At 46.6% G+C, this 17,650-nt stretch overlaps 1 protein-coding gene across 3 annotated transcripts in view; it reads left to right on the forward strand.

The window, feature by feature from the left end:
• Positions 1-17,650, forward strand: part of JARID2 (jumonji and AT-rich interaction domain containing 2) — a 230,157-nt gene that overhangs the window by 106,188 nt on the left and 106,319 nt on the right. The gene's annotated exons all lie outside the window — the stretch shown is intronic.

Here is a 17,650-nt window from a genome sequence, read left to right on the forward strand (position 1 = left end):
CCCCGAAGCCCGGAGGGAAACTCGCCCCTGAGTCTGAGTCTGATGTCTCTTTTTGACAGGGTTAGTGTGACTCAGATGGCATCAGCCAGTGAAGGCCGTTTCGGAACAAGCATTTGGTTACTGTTCATATTTTATCTCAAGGGTTGTGGCTGTGGTAGCAGCATTCCACAGCCTCTCTTGTTAATTTCTTAGTTTAAACATGAGTGAATTGACCATGTTCTGCTTGTATTTGAAGTAAGGAAACAAGGAAGAGGAGAACCTAGTACTCTCTCTGCGTCGTCACTGTGATGTTGGAAGTAGTAAAATCATGGCGCATGCTGCTGAGTGACTTCAGGTTGACTTTAGGCTGTGGAGTGTTTTTCCATCCTGCTTAGTTGTGAGGTGATGGGAGCGTCTCGTTGAAACCGGTGCTTCCAGACAAGACCTGCTGGCACTCTCTTCCCGTAGGCGATGGATGGCCTTCCTGAATGCGCCTGGGGTCTGCCCTGCCACCCACTCGTATTCTCCTGGCATTGTGTGACTGAAGGCCAAGCCAGTGTAATGGGGAAAGGCCCTTTCTGAATCCTGCGTGTGTGCGTAATCAAAATAATATGAGTACTCTGTTGCACAGTGCACCACTCAGACCCCCGTTTTGGCATGGGTCTCCTCCAATGGAGGAACCCCACTCATGCCTTGACTGCCTGGAATACAGTAAACGCTAAAGCCCACATCGTTTTAAAGAGCACTTGCGATCAGTCTTGCTGTCATTGTTTCACACTGAGCGTACTGTTCTGCTCTGAGTGTTGGGGAGAGGGTGATTGGGGTGGCATTTTATTGGGTCTGGGGTCGTGGTAGACCAGTGGCTACTGTGGTGTTGAATTTCACTGCTGTGATGAGGCGCGCACTCTCACACTGCTAATCAGGAGTGGTGATGCTTTGGTGCCTTTGGAATTTTTTAATAAATAAAGATCAAACTAACTGGGAAAAAATCAACCTCTAGTACAGAAAGGTAGCCCGGTGTCTGGGATTGAATAGTGGTGAAATTAGGGTAAAAGAACAAAAACTGCAGTAAGGCATTCAGGAAGAGACTAGCCCTGCCAGCTAGTCGGCCAATTGTAGCTCTTGTTTTCATCGGCATAGTCAGGGCTTGACGGTAGTGAGGAAGGAATTTTAAGAAAAGCTGACCTGTGCGTCTTCTCTATTGGGATCATTGAAAACTTTAATTCCGTTGCCTTTCACTCTGATAAAGACTGACTTAGCTCTTTTCTTTCTTTTCCTTCTAAACACCCAGACATCGAGGCTTCTGTCCTTCTGTTGTGAAGTTGCTGTGAGCATGCCCTTTTCTGGTTCGTGTTGCTGTTTGTGCAGGCCGTGTTCCAGGGCCACCTTTTTGCTCTTCCTCATACTCTGTTTCGATAGCAGTTCTAAGTAAACGCATCGCCGTTTTAGAACCTGTGTGTGTTTCAAGAACCCTTTTTTTAAAGGCAGTTCGCATGTTAAACAAATGTGCTTTCTTATTTAGGGGCTACTGGAAAGCATCAGCATCCCAGGTGGCGCTAGTTGTAAAGAATCTGCCTGCCAATGCAGGGGATATAAAAGACGATGGTTCGATCCCTGGGTTGGGAAGACACCCTGGAGAAGGACACAGCAACGCACTCCACTGTGCTTGCCTGGAAAATCCCATGGACAGAGGAGCCTGGCGGGCTATAGTCCGTAGGGTTGCAAAGAGTTGGACGTGACTGAAATGACTTTGCATGCATGCATGTACATAATGGAAAGCATGGAAACTAGACTTGTTACCATGGGAATAAGTCTTTCTGTGTAGGTCCCAGAGTCTGAGTGCTCTTCCTAAGGGGTGTGATTCAGAGAAAGCCGAAATAGCAGGCAGCCTCCGAGACTCTTGGGGAGTAATAAGGATTGTAAGCAGTGTTATCTCTGAATGTGTATATACATATGCTTCTGTGTGTGTGTGTGTGTGTGTGTGTCGAGTTTAGTTGCTCAGTCATGTCCGACTCTTGGTGACCCAAGGACTATGCCTGTACCTGCCAGGCTCCTCTGTCCATTGGTCTCCAGGCAGGAACTCTGGGGTGGGCTGCCACGCCCTTGAGTGGGTGCTGAGTAATCGGCATTCGTGTGCAGTGCAGTGACCTCGTCTGGACCTGGGCCTCACTGCGCCTCACAGCAAGCACTCTCTGGGATTCCTCATCGTGGGCGGGTGACGTTGGGGGTCATGGTGGCGGGGGAGAGTGGTTTCAATAGTCATGCTTTTTCATTTTTCTTTTTATTGTCTCCCATCTTCTCAAGATTCCCTTTCAAAAGTTGAAATAGTTGCATTAGTTTAGTGTTAGCTGTGACAGAAAGGTATCTGGTGGTAGAGTTTGAAGCGGTCTAGTCCTGAACCCTCGCTGGGAGGTGTGGTGGGAAACGGGATGGGACAGCGGGGAGGGCAGGTGCCTGCACCCCGTTCTGGGGGGGTGGTGGTGGGGGAGCTTCTGTCCCCTGTGCTCCCTTTCTCGTGCTTCATGGCGTGGGGGTCATGGGTAGTGGGGTCCACTCTGGGACCCGTGGCATTTGTAAGGGCAAGAAGACGTTCTCGTGGGGGCTGTTTGAGAATTTTCTGTGGTCATGACTCGCTGATGGCACACGGTTCCTTATAATGCAGTAGCAGGATTGTAATTACAGCTCAAGCCACGTAACTTTTTATCCAGTACTGATTTTTGAACCCAGAATGGAAGAGAATGGAAGAAAATGACACCTTATCCTTGCAACAGTGGTATGAGAAAGACGGTGTTTTGTTTTACCCCTGTATTTAAGCAAAGATGTTTCAGAATTACTGGTCTTGCCGGAGTTTCCTGGGAAAAAGCAATTTTAAAACGATTATTTTGAGTTCACAGAATGGGCTTGACATAATTTTTATCTAATTGGGAGGCGAATTGACATCAGTTCCGTGAAATCACGGGCATGCTAGGATGATAAACAAGCAGCCCCCTGCCCTGGCCTCTTGTGTGAGGGGCGCTGTTTGCTTAGAGGGTACACGTAGCAGCTCATTTGGGTGACTGAGCTCAGCTGTCCCACTTGGGCAGGTCTAGTAGAACAGTAAGCCAAGCAGATGTAAGATAGTAGTTCAGTTCAGTTGCTCAGTCGCGTGTGACTCTCTGCAACCCCATGGACTGCAGCACACCAGGCTTCTCTGTTTATCACCAACTCCTGGAGTTTACTCAAACTCATGTCCATCGAGTCAGTGATGCCATCCAGCCATCTCATCCTCTGTTGTCCCCTTCTCTTCTCGCCCTCAGTCTTTCCCAGAATCAGAGTCTTTTCCAATGAGTCAGTTCTTTGCATCAGGTGGCCAAATTATTGGAGCTTTAGCATCAGTCCTTCCAGTGAATATTCAGGACTGATTTCCTTTAGGATTGACTGGTTAGATCTCCTTGCCGTCCAAGGGATTCTCAAGAGTCTTCTCCGACACCACAGTTCAAAAGCATCACTTCTCTCTAACGAGAGACTTCATAATTTATGTCATAAAATCTATGTTTGCCATCAGTCTTGCTTTTGACAAGGGATGATTTTTTTTTTTTTTTCTTTTTGTCTTCCTGGAGGTGGTGAATGTGAGTCTGGGACAGCCCAGTGGGTTGTCTGTGTAGGAATTGCACCCGAGGTGACAGCTTGTTGGCTGTAGCCAGGCTGCTAGGGAGGCAGTGCTCAGATTTCTGCTGGATGCGAGCCCTCTGTCTCCTCGGTGCTAGAGATGGTGCCACTTTTCCCGGCGGTAATAAATTGACAAAAGCTTCTGAGAGCCTGGCAGAGGCCTTGGCCTCGGCCACTCTTTGAGGGCCCTTGGCCCTCTGGGGCTGAAATTAGGGACATTTAAATAATAACATGCTACACCCATAATGAGTACACATAATTACACAGCCAGGGAGGGGAGCTATTAGCTGTCTTTCAATTTCATTTACTTTCTATAAATTTCATCTGAAATCCAGCAAACCCTCTGGCCAGCTAAAGCATCTTGACTAGATTTAAGGGAAACTGGATCTTTTTTCTTAGAAGCTGACAGTAGTTGTGAGAGCGGGAACTTGTATTGCATGCTTGCTCTTTGCCGGTTGTTTATTGTTTTAGCACTTTACCTGTATTTTGCTCATTTAATCTTCAGAACTCACCATTTTATAGACGTAGAGGGAACTTTTAGGGTGATCAGCAATTTGCTTCCCCGACTAGTTCGAGACAGAGCCAGGATTTAAACCCTGGCTTTCTGCATTGAGCTCCCCTGCTTATAATCACCATTGAAATAAATAGAAGTCATTTTGAGACCTGTAAAGATAGGATTCCAAAAATATGAAATCGTAGGAGTACGGTTTTTTTCAAGTAGTTTTTTTTGAAGGAGATACTGTGAAGTCTTTCATGAGCAAGGCTTAGTCAGAAGAGGGGGCAATTCAAGTATTTATTCATGTGAGGGTGGTTCTGGGCTTTATTAGCACTCGTTAGTGAATTGATAGTCAGTGGAAATTAAAAAACTGCATTCCTCCTGACTAGTCACCCCTCTTACATGCAGCTACATTCATTATTACTTTGTGTTTCTTCACCTAGGGATACAAATTTGTAACGTTAATATTGTTGTTGAACCAGCCAAGTGGCAGAGGGCTGCCAGTCGTGTGGAGGATGTGGGGAGACAGGGGTGTTGGCCTTGCTTGTGACAGCCGAGGACCAAAGGTAGAAGGGCAGATTGGGACCCCATCTACAGCCACGCTGCCCTCATGTCTTTTTTAAAAGAGTAGGGTTTTCATTAGACTCTCTTAAAAATCTGAGTTTACTGATGTCTATGGAATGAGACAAGGGCACAGCTCCTGCAAATTCCCTATTTACAGGATGAAATGAAAAAAATGACCTGAGTCAAAATCAAAGCCAGGGCACCTTGTCTGATGAATGAAAGTTTCTTTTTGGGCACATTTGAAATAAATGCCATGGTTGTATGTCTGCCTTCCCCTGTCCTGAAGCTCTCAGATCTTCCACTTCTCAAGACAGTCCCTGTTTCAACAGGAAAAACAATTTCTCCCTCCCTGGTGGCGGTTTTGTTGTTCAGTCACTAAATCATGTCCGGCTCTTCGTGACGCCATGGATGGCAGCACGCTAGGCTTCCCTGTCCTTCACTGTCTGTCTCCTGGACTTTGCCCATTCATGTTCAGGTTGATGTCCATCGAGTTGATGAGTCCATCCATCTCATCCTCAGTTTTCCCCCTTTTCCTCCTGCTCTCAATATTTCCCAGCATCAGGGTCTTTTCAGATGAGTCAGTTCTTCGCGTCGTGAAGGGTGACCAAAGGGTTGGAGCCTCAGCTTTAGCGTCAGTGCTTCCAGTGAATATGCAGGGTTGATTTCCTTTAGGATTGACTGGTTTGATCTCCTTGTTGTCAATGGACTCTGAAGAGTCTTCTCCAGCACCACAGTTTGAAAGCATCAGCTTTCTTTATCGTCCAACTCACATCTGTACATGACTACTGGGAAAACCACACCTTTGACTACACGGATCCTTCTGCTTTTCCAAATGAACTTCTGTGGGTGGCCGTGCTCTTGGGCAGTGAGTTAAACTTTCTCTTAACAGTCCAGCGTCTGAGACGTTTCTCACCTGGGTCCCCTGACAGCACTCCTTGGAAACGAGAGCTGCTTGCGGTGAGGGCAGATAAACCTCTTGAAAACAGCCTACGTTTATTCTTTGTTTAAAAACAAAGCTGCGTGTGTCTTGGAAAGTGGGACAGTTGAGCAAGCGTGATTTCTCTCTCATAGGTGTCCTGTCATCAGTGTGTTCGTGACCCTGAGTAATGCAGGTGGGATGTTTCTGGATAGAGCTCCCATCTGATCAACATTTGATAGGGTTCTTAGTACGTAGGAGGTATTGTAAGTAATAAAGTGGAACTGAAGTTGCTTATTTTGGAGGAGTCAGAATAGCTTATTTTATCTCATCTAAGATGTCATTGAGTGATGGCATTATTATTTTATGAAAGAAAGGAAAAAATGCTTCTAGTTTATCAGTGTAAGCCATCATAATTGTGAGGTGCTTTCTAACAGAAAAATGTCTGAGACTTGGTATCAGTGAAGCACAGCAAAATACAACAAAATGCTTTAAAAAATCAGAGGTGCATGTGACCAACTTGGTGTCAGGCCAATAGGGAGGCAGGTGATGTAAAAGACCCAGTGTTGAGCTCCTGGGAAAAGCTTCTGTAAAGAAGTTGCATTCTGACAGACCTTGAAACTGAGGGCTGCGAGGGCTGCAGGGCGGGACAGGGTGGAGAGGACCAGCCAGTAGACTCGGTCGGCCGGGAGGAGTGATGTCAGTCCAGCAGGGAACGTGGCAGGTGGCAGTGGACGGCCTGCTTGCCCTGCTCTGGCCCCAAGGCAGTGGCGAGCCTTCCTTGGCTTAAGTTAGGGATGGTGAGAGCCAGAAGGGACTTCTGGAGGTATAGAGGTCAGCCGCCTCATTTTACAGAGGAGTAATTTTGAACCTTGCTGGTGAGCTTAACTGGAAGGGATGGATGATGCCGAAGACTGATCGGAACCAGAAATCTATTTTAAATGATGGTAAGACACCAGGCTTCCCAGTCGGCAGGGCCGTGTGCAAAGATTTCACGGAGAGGGAGGGATGGCGGTGCCTGTGGAGGTTGCTGCGTCCTCTCCTGTTTCCCGGCACTAGTGCGTGAGGTCTGCTGCCTCTGGCAGTTCTGCAGCCTCTGTGCTCGCTCCCGTTGCCTCCAGGCCTCTTGGCTTGGACCCGCTGGTAGCAGGAAGAGCACAGCTCATAGGTGTGCCTCGGGGGTGGGGGCACAGGCGTGTGATGTCTGAGTTTGAGAGAGTCCCACGGTGTTTTCCTGCCTGGCCCCGTCCTTAGAGCATCTACCTTTGAGGGGTGTGAAGGCCAGAGGATGGGAACCTGCTGTTCCCATCTGGGATGTTCTTTAAGGCTCTTCCTCCCACTAAGAGTCTGTCTGGTCAGCACCTCCGTCTGCGCACCAGTCCCCTTTTCTCATTGCCCCAGGGACAGCACTCCGGACTGTATTCCTCCTTTCTTTGTCCTTTATTTACTTCTTTACTAGATCTTTCCCATCAGTAGACAGAGCATGTTGCATTGATAGTTTCTCCTATTAAAAATAAACCCTCAGATAATCTATCTCCTTCCTTCTATTCATTTCTGTTCATTCATTACTTTATAGAATTCCTCCAAAGAAAGTGTTCCAAGTCTCTGTCCCTCTGTTACTTATATTCACTTTAATATTCTCTTCCCACCCATTCTGTTTTGAACCCTTAAGAGTCGGGTCACTTTCCAAGGTTGATGCCCAAATCCATTTATCATTCAGTTAGCCGCCCATGTGGCTGCGTTTGACATGACGCGTCTCACCTGAACTCTAGTTGCCTGTCCACCTTCCGGACTTTGTTTTGCTGGTAGGTCTCGTGAGCTTGGGGTGCACCAAGCCAACTCTGTTCAGTCTTATGTGCTCCTGCCTTGCTAGTCAATAAATGCACATTCCATTCTTCTAGTTGCTTTGATCAAAAGCTTGGAATTACCTGGTACTTCCCTCTCTCTTCTTTCCTCCAGATTTCACAAAACCTGTTCATTCTAAGCTCACAGTATCTTCTGAAATTGATTTTGTACCACTGCCACTGGTACACCACCTCTGGTTTGGGCTGAGACTCCTAAAGCTCTCTTTATGAAGCTCTTCTGCCTTTTCCTCTCTCTAGGCAGCAGCCAGTTCCTTGTAAGCAGGAATCGACATGTGCCATGTCCCGCGTTGTGCCCCCATCTCAGCGTGGAAGGCAGACATCCTTACCCTGGACACCGGATGTGGTCCTTCAGCATCTCTCTGGTCCTGTCTGCCTGTCTCTCCCTCACCCCCGTCTCACCTAGTCTAACCTTCCTGCTGCAATTAGTAGTGTACTCTTGCCCCAGAATTTTGTGCTTGCTGATGCTTCTATTTAGAATACCTGTGTGACTTTAAGTACTTTGAGGTTCAGGGTCTTGGTACTGGAGATTTCTTCAAACGTCATTCAAAAATTGTGCCTTTGCCTGTTGCCCTTTAGCTCCTCATCTTGTAATGTTTTTTCTGCGTCGACTCTCTCCCTGCCTGGCATTGTATTGTTTGTTAATTACAAGCTCTCTCCCTGTAGTAGATGGTGAGTTCCAGAAGGGAAACTCTCCGTCCATGTTGGTGGCTGCTGTGTCCACAGCTCCTGGGTGCTCTGCAGAGTGTGTGCTCACCTACACCCTGGACGTGCTCCTCTCTGTTGAGGATTCTCCAGTTCTCCAGACTTCATTTTTGAAATGGCGTGGACCTTGACTTCTAACTCCCTCGCCCCAGATCACAAGCCATGTTGTTTCCTGTTACCAAAACGCAGATTTATTCATAATTGTGATGTGTTTATAAGTCTCATCATCATAATTCTTGGAATTGGGTCGCCCCTTTACCCTTTCTTTCTGAACCACAGTTGTTGAATGCTTGCCTAGGTACAAGCTACATTGATTGGTTATTTTAACTTAAAATTGGGCTTTCTTAGGAAATGTTACTGCTTTTAATTCTCATACAAGTGTTTTACTATCATAACTTCGCGGGTTTGTTTAGTGGGCCTCATATATGGAAAGCAACACCTGTAAAGCTACGTAGCTGAGAATTGGTCAAGTCAGGATCTGAACCCAGGACTCCTGGATCCAGATCTTGCCCCCACCTTTAAGAAAATAAATTTGAGGCAGTCTTTACACTCAGTGAAATCACCTCTCTTAGGTGTGCAGTTCAGTGAGCTGCCAAATATACATACATCCATGTGTTTAGTGTCCATTGTTGATCCAGGACTTTTCCAATCACCCCAGAGAATGGCCCCTCCAGTTCATTTGACTTCTTTAAAGAGTGTATGCACTTGGTGGTTTGTCAGCCTGGCTGTCTCTGTATTTAGAAGCTTCTATGACTTTATATGAGTTTGTGACTTTTACCCAGAATGTGCCAGCTGCTGGACAGTGTCTGTGGAGACTTGAAGGTGCCTCAAAGCCAGAGGCACATGTGTGTCCAGTGAGCAGCTCTTGGAGGTCTTGAGCTTGAATAGGGATCCCATGGTCAGACCGGCTCACGGCTGACACTCACCATCTCAATGGCGGTGCTCGTGGAGTCAGATGCCCCACCCTAAGCCAGCATCACAGTTTTCGTCCGAGCTGCCGTGCATGCCCAGATCAAGTGGGCTTTGAAATGCTTGCTTCTCATCCTCTTCCCTGTCACCTTTCTCTTGTGGCGCCCCCACCACCCGCTTTGTGACACTGTTTTTAGTCTGAGTATTAAGAATACTCAGCCTTGATGTTAATAGTTTAAGACATTCTGGAACTTGCTTTCAAGACCTGGCTTTTCTCCAAAAGCAAGCTAAAGGGGCGTCTGTAAGTCATGTTCCTTCTCTGCTAAGACAGTGTGTTTTCAGTTAGATTTCTTGTGAGGACCCCGTGACCTGCCTGGTGGCCGTGAGGATGCAAAAACATACAGTGGCAGCGTGGTGAGATGGCTGATTGCTGTCTGTTTCCTTGTGACTGTGGTGTAAGCCTGTGTATCAGTCATCCAGTGCTGCCTGAAGAAAATGTCACAGTCTGGGTGGCTTAAAAAAACACAGAACTTTAATTCTTAAGGTTCTGGAGGCTGGAAGTCCAAGATTCAGGGTTCCAGTTGCTTCAGTTCTTGGTGAGAACTGAAGTTCTTGCTTCCTGGCTGAGAGAGAGAGAGTGCTTTGGTTTCTTCGCTTCCCCTTTTTATAAGGACATCACAGCCCAATCAAATTAGGGCCCCACCCTTATGACCTTGTTTAACCTTTGTCACCTCTTTACAAACTCAGTCTTCAGATGGAGTCACATTGGGTGTTGGGGTTTCAATTGGATTTTACGGGGGAGTCACATTGGGTTTGTAACAGTCTCGTATTCGGTAGGGATTTGTGATGGTGACAGTTCTTTTATTTTAGATTAAGTTAATTTCCATGTTAACCTGCACCATCTTTCTCTTCGTGAGACTGGAACAATTTCCTGGCAAGTCAGGAACCTCTGAGGGCTGCTTGACCTCAGAAGACACCGCTCCTCTCAGTTGGGTGGAATTCTTGGACATGCACTTACTGAGTGTTTACTCCTGTGAGACCACGTGGATTGGCCCAAGTCCTTTACTTCACTGGGGGTTGAAACATGGCTCACCTGCACCAGGAGCTGCCTTCCAAGGCCAGGGGCCCTTACAGAGGGCAGACAAGATGTTCTGTAGGCTCTGAGGGATTGGGAGGGGACTGGCAATTGAGATGGCTTAGCAAGGATGCTTCTATCCTTGAGTTTGAAAAAACTCATAGGATAATTTGAAGTTGGGGGGTTCCTGTTCGTAGTACATTTATCCATCCTATGTGTCTGAATGTTATGCCCTAAGTGTAATTTAGGGCAGTGCTTTCTACTCATGTTAACTTCTCAGCAGGTATGGAAAGGAAGGCCCTGCGCGGTCACCAGGTAGGGCTGCACTCGGCCAGAGGACATTTGCCCATGTGAGTTTTCCTGTGTTCATTCTTGGCAGGCAGTGATAGCACCTACCTCTTGCTGCTTGGAGAAAGGCCTCGTGCATTTTCTAAATCTTACATGTTTCATGATTCGAATCCTGTGATATGTGAGTTTATGCAGTTTATAATTGCTATCAGATCAACCACAGTGGACTCTTGCAGTTTTGCTGTGCTTGTGAATTTCTAAGATCCCATTTTCCCCAGATTTAGAGGACCTTTTAACTTGGTTTTTGAAAATAACCTATTATTACTTGAGCCACATAAAATGAGTCCTGTCCAGCATATATTTAAAGCCAGGAGAGTGATAACTGGATATGCTTTGAGGGAAATTACCCTACAGGCCACAAATCCCTTAATTTAGAATTTGTTACTTAATCTCACCTGCTGCCAAATCTCATATATCCTTCTGGCTTTCTCCATGGTCTTTAAGGTCCTTCTGCAGAGTCCCAGATTTAGCTTCCTCATGACTTCTTTCCAGAAAATTGTAAAACTGTGCAGGTTTCTCATTCAGGAGGTTTGGGGACAGTGAGGGAAACAGGAACTGTTCCGTAACCTTAGTCCTGCCTCTGCAGGCAGCACGTCACCAGCGTCAGCTTGGCCTGTCAGCCAGGCTGTCCCTGTCTTGTGCCAAGGAGAGTTTTTAGGGCTCCTCGTGCCAGACATCCTGGGACCTGGGTCCCCCTCTCTGCACCGTCCCTTGGCCTGTCGCTAGTGCCCTTGGCTCGACACGGACAGGGCCTCTTCCCAGCTGCCCTGCCCTGCCCTTGTCTTTTGGGTTATTTCTTAACCAGGTCTGCGCCTCCCTTTGGCAGGTAGGTGGGCATCCTGGTCACGCTTGGCACCTGGTCTTGATGACAGGGGACGCCATCTGGGCTTGAGACTCCAGGCCAGCTTGTGGCAGTGTCTGAAGTGGCAGCTTCCTTCCCATTTTCCAGGGCTCTGCCTTCTGATGCGTGAAGGCAGCCCAAGGTCTCCACGTCGGAAATGTTGAACTGTTGTTTCTGATGCTGTCCTCCTTTCCCATACGATTGGGTGTTTGTGAAGGTGTCAGTTCACTGAATGCAACTTGCTCCCTATCTTCTAGAGGGCTGAGGAGTCCTCTTCAGACATCATCTGGGTGGGTGACATGCCAGTGGACATACTCCAGAATATTCCATCTTGGCATGCAGGGGGGCCTGCTGGTTTCTAGCAGAATCTGAGCTGCAGATTGCCCAGCCTGTACCCGAGTGGCTTTCCCCATCTCATTCGGTCCTTGACCTGACTTTAGACAACCCAGGCTGTTTGGAAAGGCCTTTCCAGTGCTGCCGTTGTAAAGGGTGAGCTGGAAGCTTCTCAGCTGGCACTTTCTGAATTCCTCAGAGGAAAATATTGGCACACACTTCACTCTCTGCCTGAACCCTCCTTATAAATCGAGACGCCAAGAGTTAGGAAGCACAGGGCCAGGTCGAAGTGAGTATGTGTTTAGGGGTGGGGGGAAGGTACTATGTTGTCATCCAAGCTGAGAGATCTGGCTGGTTCCTGATAACAGTCCCATATACTTCCTCCTTCTCCCCATGTTTTGATGTTAATTTTCCTGCCACTGAAAATAGAAGTGTTTAGTGAATGCAATTTACAGTGTTTTTCTTTTTCTGGAGAGCCTTTTCTGCCGAAGATGCAAGTAGCGTTTTTGCTTTGTTTTTTCCTTCTCTTTTACAATTTAAAAAGGAAGGTGGTAGGCTGCTTTATTCAACAAGTGTTGCACCTTTTAAGGAAAGTTTCCTTTTTTTCATTTTTGGCTTTTTTTCCTGTGGTTTTAGGGGACAAGGTGTGGAGATAAGAGGCAGGCACACCATTGATTTATTAGCTTGTTTGTTACCATCTGTCTGCCTCGCACTTCAGTCTGTTGATGGAAAGCCTGATGTGAACGTGCCATGGGGTTGGAGAGATTTCCATCTTCCCAAGTTGTCTGTCTGAATGCAGAGCCTGTGTAATCACGTCTAGCCAGGCCCCCACAGGAGCCTGTGATGTGGCAAGTAACACTTGGGAGAGCATTGGCTTAGTTTCTCTATCCAGCCTTGGACATTCCTACCGCTGCAGACGAAGGTCCTGCAAGGACACTGTCTCCAGCCCTGTCCACGGGGTCAGCCAGCACACTTCCTCCCTCCTGGGGTCTCCCTTTATGGAAGAATTCCAAGGGAACAGGTTAAGATTGCCATCAAGTGGCTACTCTTGGTAGTGATGGGAGGCTGCACCGGCCACCACCACCAGCTGACTTGTCAGACAGTCTCTTCCGATTTCTTAGCCCTTTTGTGGAGCAGATGCGCAGTTAAGAGTGCTTCCCGGCTGAGGAACTGACTGGGTTTCTTGGCGGGTGGTGGGCAGGGTGCGCTCCGTGCATCTGCACATGGTACACCCCCAGTGAGAATCACACGTCAGTGTGCCCCACAACCACGCCGTCCCGGGTAGACGCTGAGACTGGAGCAGGCCCTGGTCTGAGCTCAGGGCCCTGGGGCTGCGAATGCACGCGCTCCAGAGACTTCCTGGAGAGAACTGTTGGCCATTCATTCTCCCACCAGTCTTCGGCCAGGAGGCCACAGCCCTCCAGCTTCTCTCGTGGAAATTGGCGGAAGAGGGTCATGCCGTCGTCTGTGAGTGGGTGGCCCACGGTCCTGCCAGGGGTGAAGGAACTAGCAAACGCGCTTTGGCCACTCTCTCTTGGCTCCTGCTTGGTTGTTTCCCAGCTCTGTCAAGTGGAGGAATAATTTTTTTTCTCAGAGGCAATATTCTCAGGAGTAATGGGATGATTTATTTAAAGTCCTTAGTCCCTGGCAGGAAGGAAGCATTCAAAGGGCAGTTGTTATTGAGGTTCTAGATGTACATTACCTAACCACTTCTCATAAAAGCTGTAGCTGGGTCATAAAACAGCATACTTAAGGGACTGTGTTAAAATCGGTTTGCTTTGTTCCCTGGGTGCCAGCATCCTGTAATTAGACCTCTCCCTAGAACTTGGAGAGTAGAAGCCCTGACCAAGCTTGAAGGAAATGATCCCTGTTTAGTTTCCCCCAGCAGGTCACTCCGCACTGGTGGGAAACCTTGTGTGTGTATGTGCTCAGTTGTGTCTGACTCTTTGTGACCCCGTGGACTGTAGCCTGCCACACTCTTCTGTCCATGGGATTTTCCAGGCAAGAATACCGGAGAGGGTTGCCCTTTCCTTCTCCAGGGGATCTTCTCCGACCCAGGGATCGAACCTGTGTCTCTTATGTCTCCTGCTTTGGCTGGTGGATTCTTTACCAGTGAGTCACCTGGGAACCCCATTGGGAAGCCTGCCTAGTAGGAATAGTGAGAGTTTATATGGGGGGGGAATGCCCCTACCTGGGCACAGAACGCTGGATTCTGTAGTCCCTGAGAGGGCTCTTCCTCAGCTGGCACTTGATAGGCAGAAGAGAATGGATCTATGCCAGCTGTGTTGGGGGGCAGGCAGAGGGAAGATGACTGGAGTGTTCCAGCATGGCGGCTAAACTTAGGGCAGAGTCATGGGAGAAAACTCTCAGGGCTCTGTATTTTCGTCAGCCTTTTAGAAGAGATAGAGGTTATGTTACACTGCAGTCTGTCAAATTAGCCCCAAATGCCTGGATTCCAGCCATTGGACGCAGTATTGGATGCGGCAGAACGCCAATTGGTTGTGATATGCCCTGTCATGGCCCTGTCATTCTGGTCCTACCAGTAGCTGGGTATCGCTGTGAGCAGTCATCCTTCCTCTGGTTTCCTCCTTCAGTAAAAGAAAACCCTTGCCACCCCTTGTCTGTCTTGGTTCTGTTTTAGCGATGGGTGATGACAGGATGTGTTTATGGCAGGCTCATGTTCTTCCAGCTCACTCGATGCCCTGTGCTATTGGGTCACAAGACATTTGGAAGTCTTTGTAGAATTTGGAAGGATGTGGATCTCAGGTAGTAATGTGGAGGAAATGTGCTGGTGGGTGGGGTGTGCGTCCTTCCCCGCCCACAAGAATGCAGGCTGATGGTTTCTCTCTGGAGGTGTGTGTGTGTAGGAACTCAGGCGGGGAGCCCAGAGTCCTCTGTGGGTTCACACCTCTCAGTGCCTAGAGCCTGGAGGGTAGCAAGATTTGAGTCTTAACTCAGAGCCGTTTCATGTGACACTACTTTGTTCCTGAGTCTTAGTTGATGCTTGCTGACCTTTCACCCTCAAGCTACAACAGGATCTCCTAAAACCATTTGTGATGAAAAAAAATCCCCCTTTGGTGCAGTTGCTTTGCACAGAGAAAGTTTTTCTACAGTTCTTAGTTTTCTGAATAAGCTTGTGGCTTTTGAATAGTTCCAACCTCGTTTTCCTTTCTCCCTCCTGCAAGAGCCATCTGTGCTGCCTTGGAGGGGGTTTGTCGGCTCCTGCTCTGTTTGCCCCTCCCCTCCTTGTTGCCTGAAAAGAAGTCCCGTCTGTCTGCCATGCCCTGGGTGTGCTGGGCCTGTGTACTTAGCTCTTAGCAGAGAACAGCACAGAGACGCAGGGGCTGCTGCTGCGTCCCGAGACTAAATGCATGGAAATTCTACAGATCAGCACTAGCCAGCAGAGTTCTCTGTGATGATGGAGACGTGTCATCTCTGCATAGCAGCCACTAGCCAGTTCTGACTCTTGAGTCCTTGAGACCTAGCCCTAGCTGGTCTGGCTAGTTTCAGTTAATTTTAAAAGCCGTGTGTGTGTGTGTGTCTGTGTGTGTGTGTGTGTGTGTCTGTGTGTGTTTAATAGCCACTTGTGACCAGAGTCTACCAAATTAGACCATGAACTTTGGAGAGAGGGCGAGCACAGTAGTGAATTTCTTCTGTCTTCCTGCTCTTGTTGTTTTTGGCTGAAAGCCTTTTTACATACCCCATGTCATCAATTTCAGAAACACTCCCAGCAAAGTGAAATGATAGTAATATTTGTTTCAGATGCCTCTTAGTGTTTTGGGCAGCTTCAGGAGGCCCTTGCCCGTGGTATTGTCATAAAATTCATGTTGTCCTTGACTTCAGTGCAGCAGGTATTCCACTGGCTCCAAAACCCCGCTCTTATTCTTACCTGCCTCTTATCCAGGTTTTCTGTTAGCATCGCGCGTAAGTGATGTTTAAAATAGCTGCATTTTTCCATTAATCAACTTGTTTCGTGGTTGGGTACTGCGTCTATGATGGCAGCGTTTGTATTTAAAGAAATTGATTTTGACTGTGGAAATTTCAGAAATTTATGAAGATTACCTCTGGGGAGAATACTGCTTTTTGTTACTAGTTTGTTTTATTTTCTCTGGTCTGCTTTCTGGACATTTATATTTTTAAAACACAACTTATTTAAAATTGTTTTATGTATGCAATGGAATCTCTACAATTCAAGTTACATTTTCTTTCTTCATGTTCCTAAGTGTTTGAAAATGTGATTTAAAAAAATCCTGTGTAATATTTAATACAATCATGTTCCATATTGAGCATTAGTCTTTAGTATGATACATGATACCTTTAAGGACAATACCACGAAGAATATAACAAAACTGTTAATAGTGATTGATGTAATTTCACGTTGTAAAAAAGAGGATTATAGTTGTGGTTTTTATGTAAAATTATTAGTCACAAACCAAGTTTATCAAAATTAGAGTATCAAAGATAAATAATTTGAGGAATACACAGAACAACTTTACAGGTGTAAATAAATTATTGTCTCCATTTTGTTAAAATCATTAAAAGATTAAATATGTATAAAACATAATGTGAAGGTTAGTGTTAAATTTATGAAAGCTCTAATTTCACCTGAAAACTTGAAGTTAATTCTCAAGAATTCTTTAATTTTGATTCATGAATGCCAGCAAATCAAGTGTATTATAAATTTCACGAGGCATTCCTAGCAAAATACTTTTTTTAAACACAGAGATAAGTATTTGACATATTTTCCTTTCTAGGAAGAAAAGTGGAGGGTTGCCTTTGAAAGCTTGGTAAGATGCAGAATGTGGCCCTCTGAGGTAATAAAGAGTGCTTCAGGCTTATAACGACTCTGAGATGGCCTCAAAAGAAGCACCTTATGTTTTCGACAGGATTCATTAGTCCTGAGCCACTTCTCTAGGCTTATGCTAGATTTTGAGGGTTATTATGAGCAAGAATAAATCCTCTTGGTCAGGAACCTGACAGTCAGGTATGACATTGAATAGCACCTGTAGAGCAGGTGACACTGGCGCTAAAGGCTGAGCAGGATGGGCTGCAGGACCTCCTGGGCAGACAGAGGAGAGACTATCGCCAAAGAAGGAATGGTATGTGCAAAGGCACTGAGGCTTGAGAGTGCAGGGAATGATGGGAACACATCATTGGCTGTGCGTCCCCCCCCCAGGCCAGCTACTCCAGTGCCGTCATGGACCATCATGGGTCGTCCACGTTGCCAGGTTTGAAAACCAAAGCACTGATAGCCAGTCTGTCTATTGCATGGCTTAGAAAGCTGATACAGGAAAGCTTTGTTTCTTTAAAAATAAAAAAATTTAAACCAGTAAAAGAAGCAACGAAATAATAAAGATGAACTACATTGAAATCCTTGCACAAAAATTCTTGTTTCTGTTTAATTTCTTCGTACTACTTCCTAGAAGTGAAATCGCTGATATGAAAGTTGCCATCCCCTTATCAGTATGTTGCCATTCTTGCGGTGTGTGAGGCTGTAGGCTTTGTCAATGTTGTGACCTGCCTCTGTTCTTGGTCTCAGTGCTGCTGTTCAAACAGCGCTTTCTGTTACTTTCTATCCTTAAGGAGGTAAAGTGCCCATGTTGTGATTCTCATCGAAGTCTACTTAATACTACTGTGATTAATTTTCAAAACCACAGTTTTGATACTCTAACTTTGCATCATTTCTCTACCTTTTCAAATCCATTATCTGAATCATTTAAAAAAAAAAAAACATTAGGGACTTCCCTGGTAGCCCAGTGGTTAGGGATCTGCTTGCAATGCAGGGGACACGGGTTCAATCCCTGTTTGGGGAACTAAGATCCTACGTACTGCAGAGCAGCTAAGTTCTTCTGTCACAGTTAAAGATCCTGCATGAGGCAATGAAGCAAAATAAGTTTAAAAGTATTAAAAGCTTGCATATATATGTATCTTCTGTTTCTTTTTACAATCAAATAATTAAAAAGTAACCATTACC

Source organism: Capra hircus, chromosome 23 (assembly GCF_001704415.2).
Source record: "Capra hircus breed San Clemente chromosome 23, ASM170441v1, whole genome shotgun sequence".
Classification (NCBI taxonomy): domain Eukaryota; kingdom Metazoa; phylum Chordata; class Mammalia; order Artiodactyla; family Bovidae; genus Capra; species Capra hircus.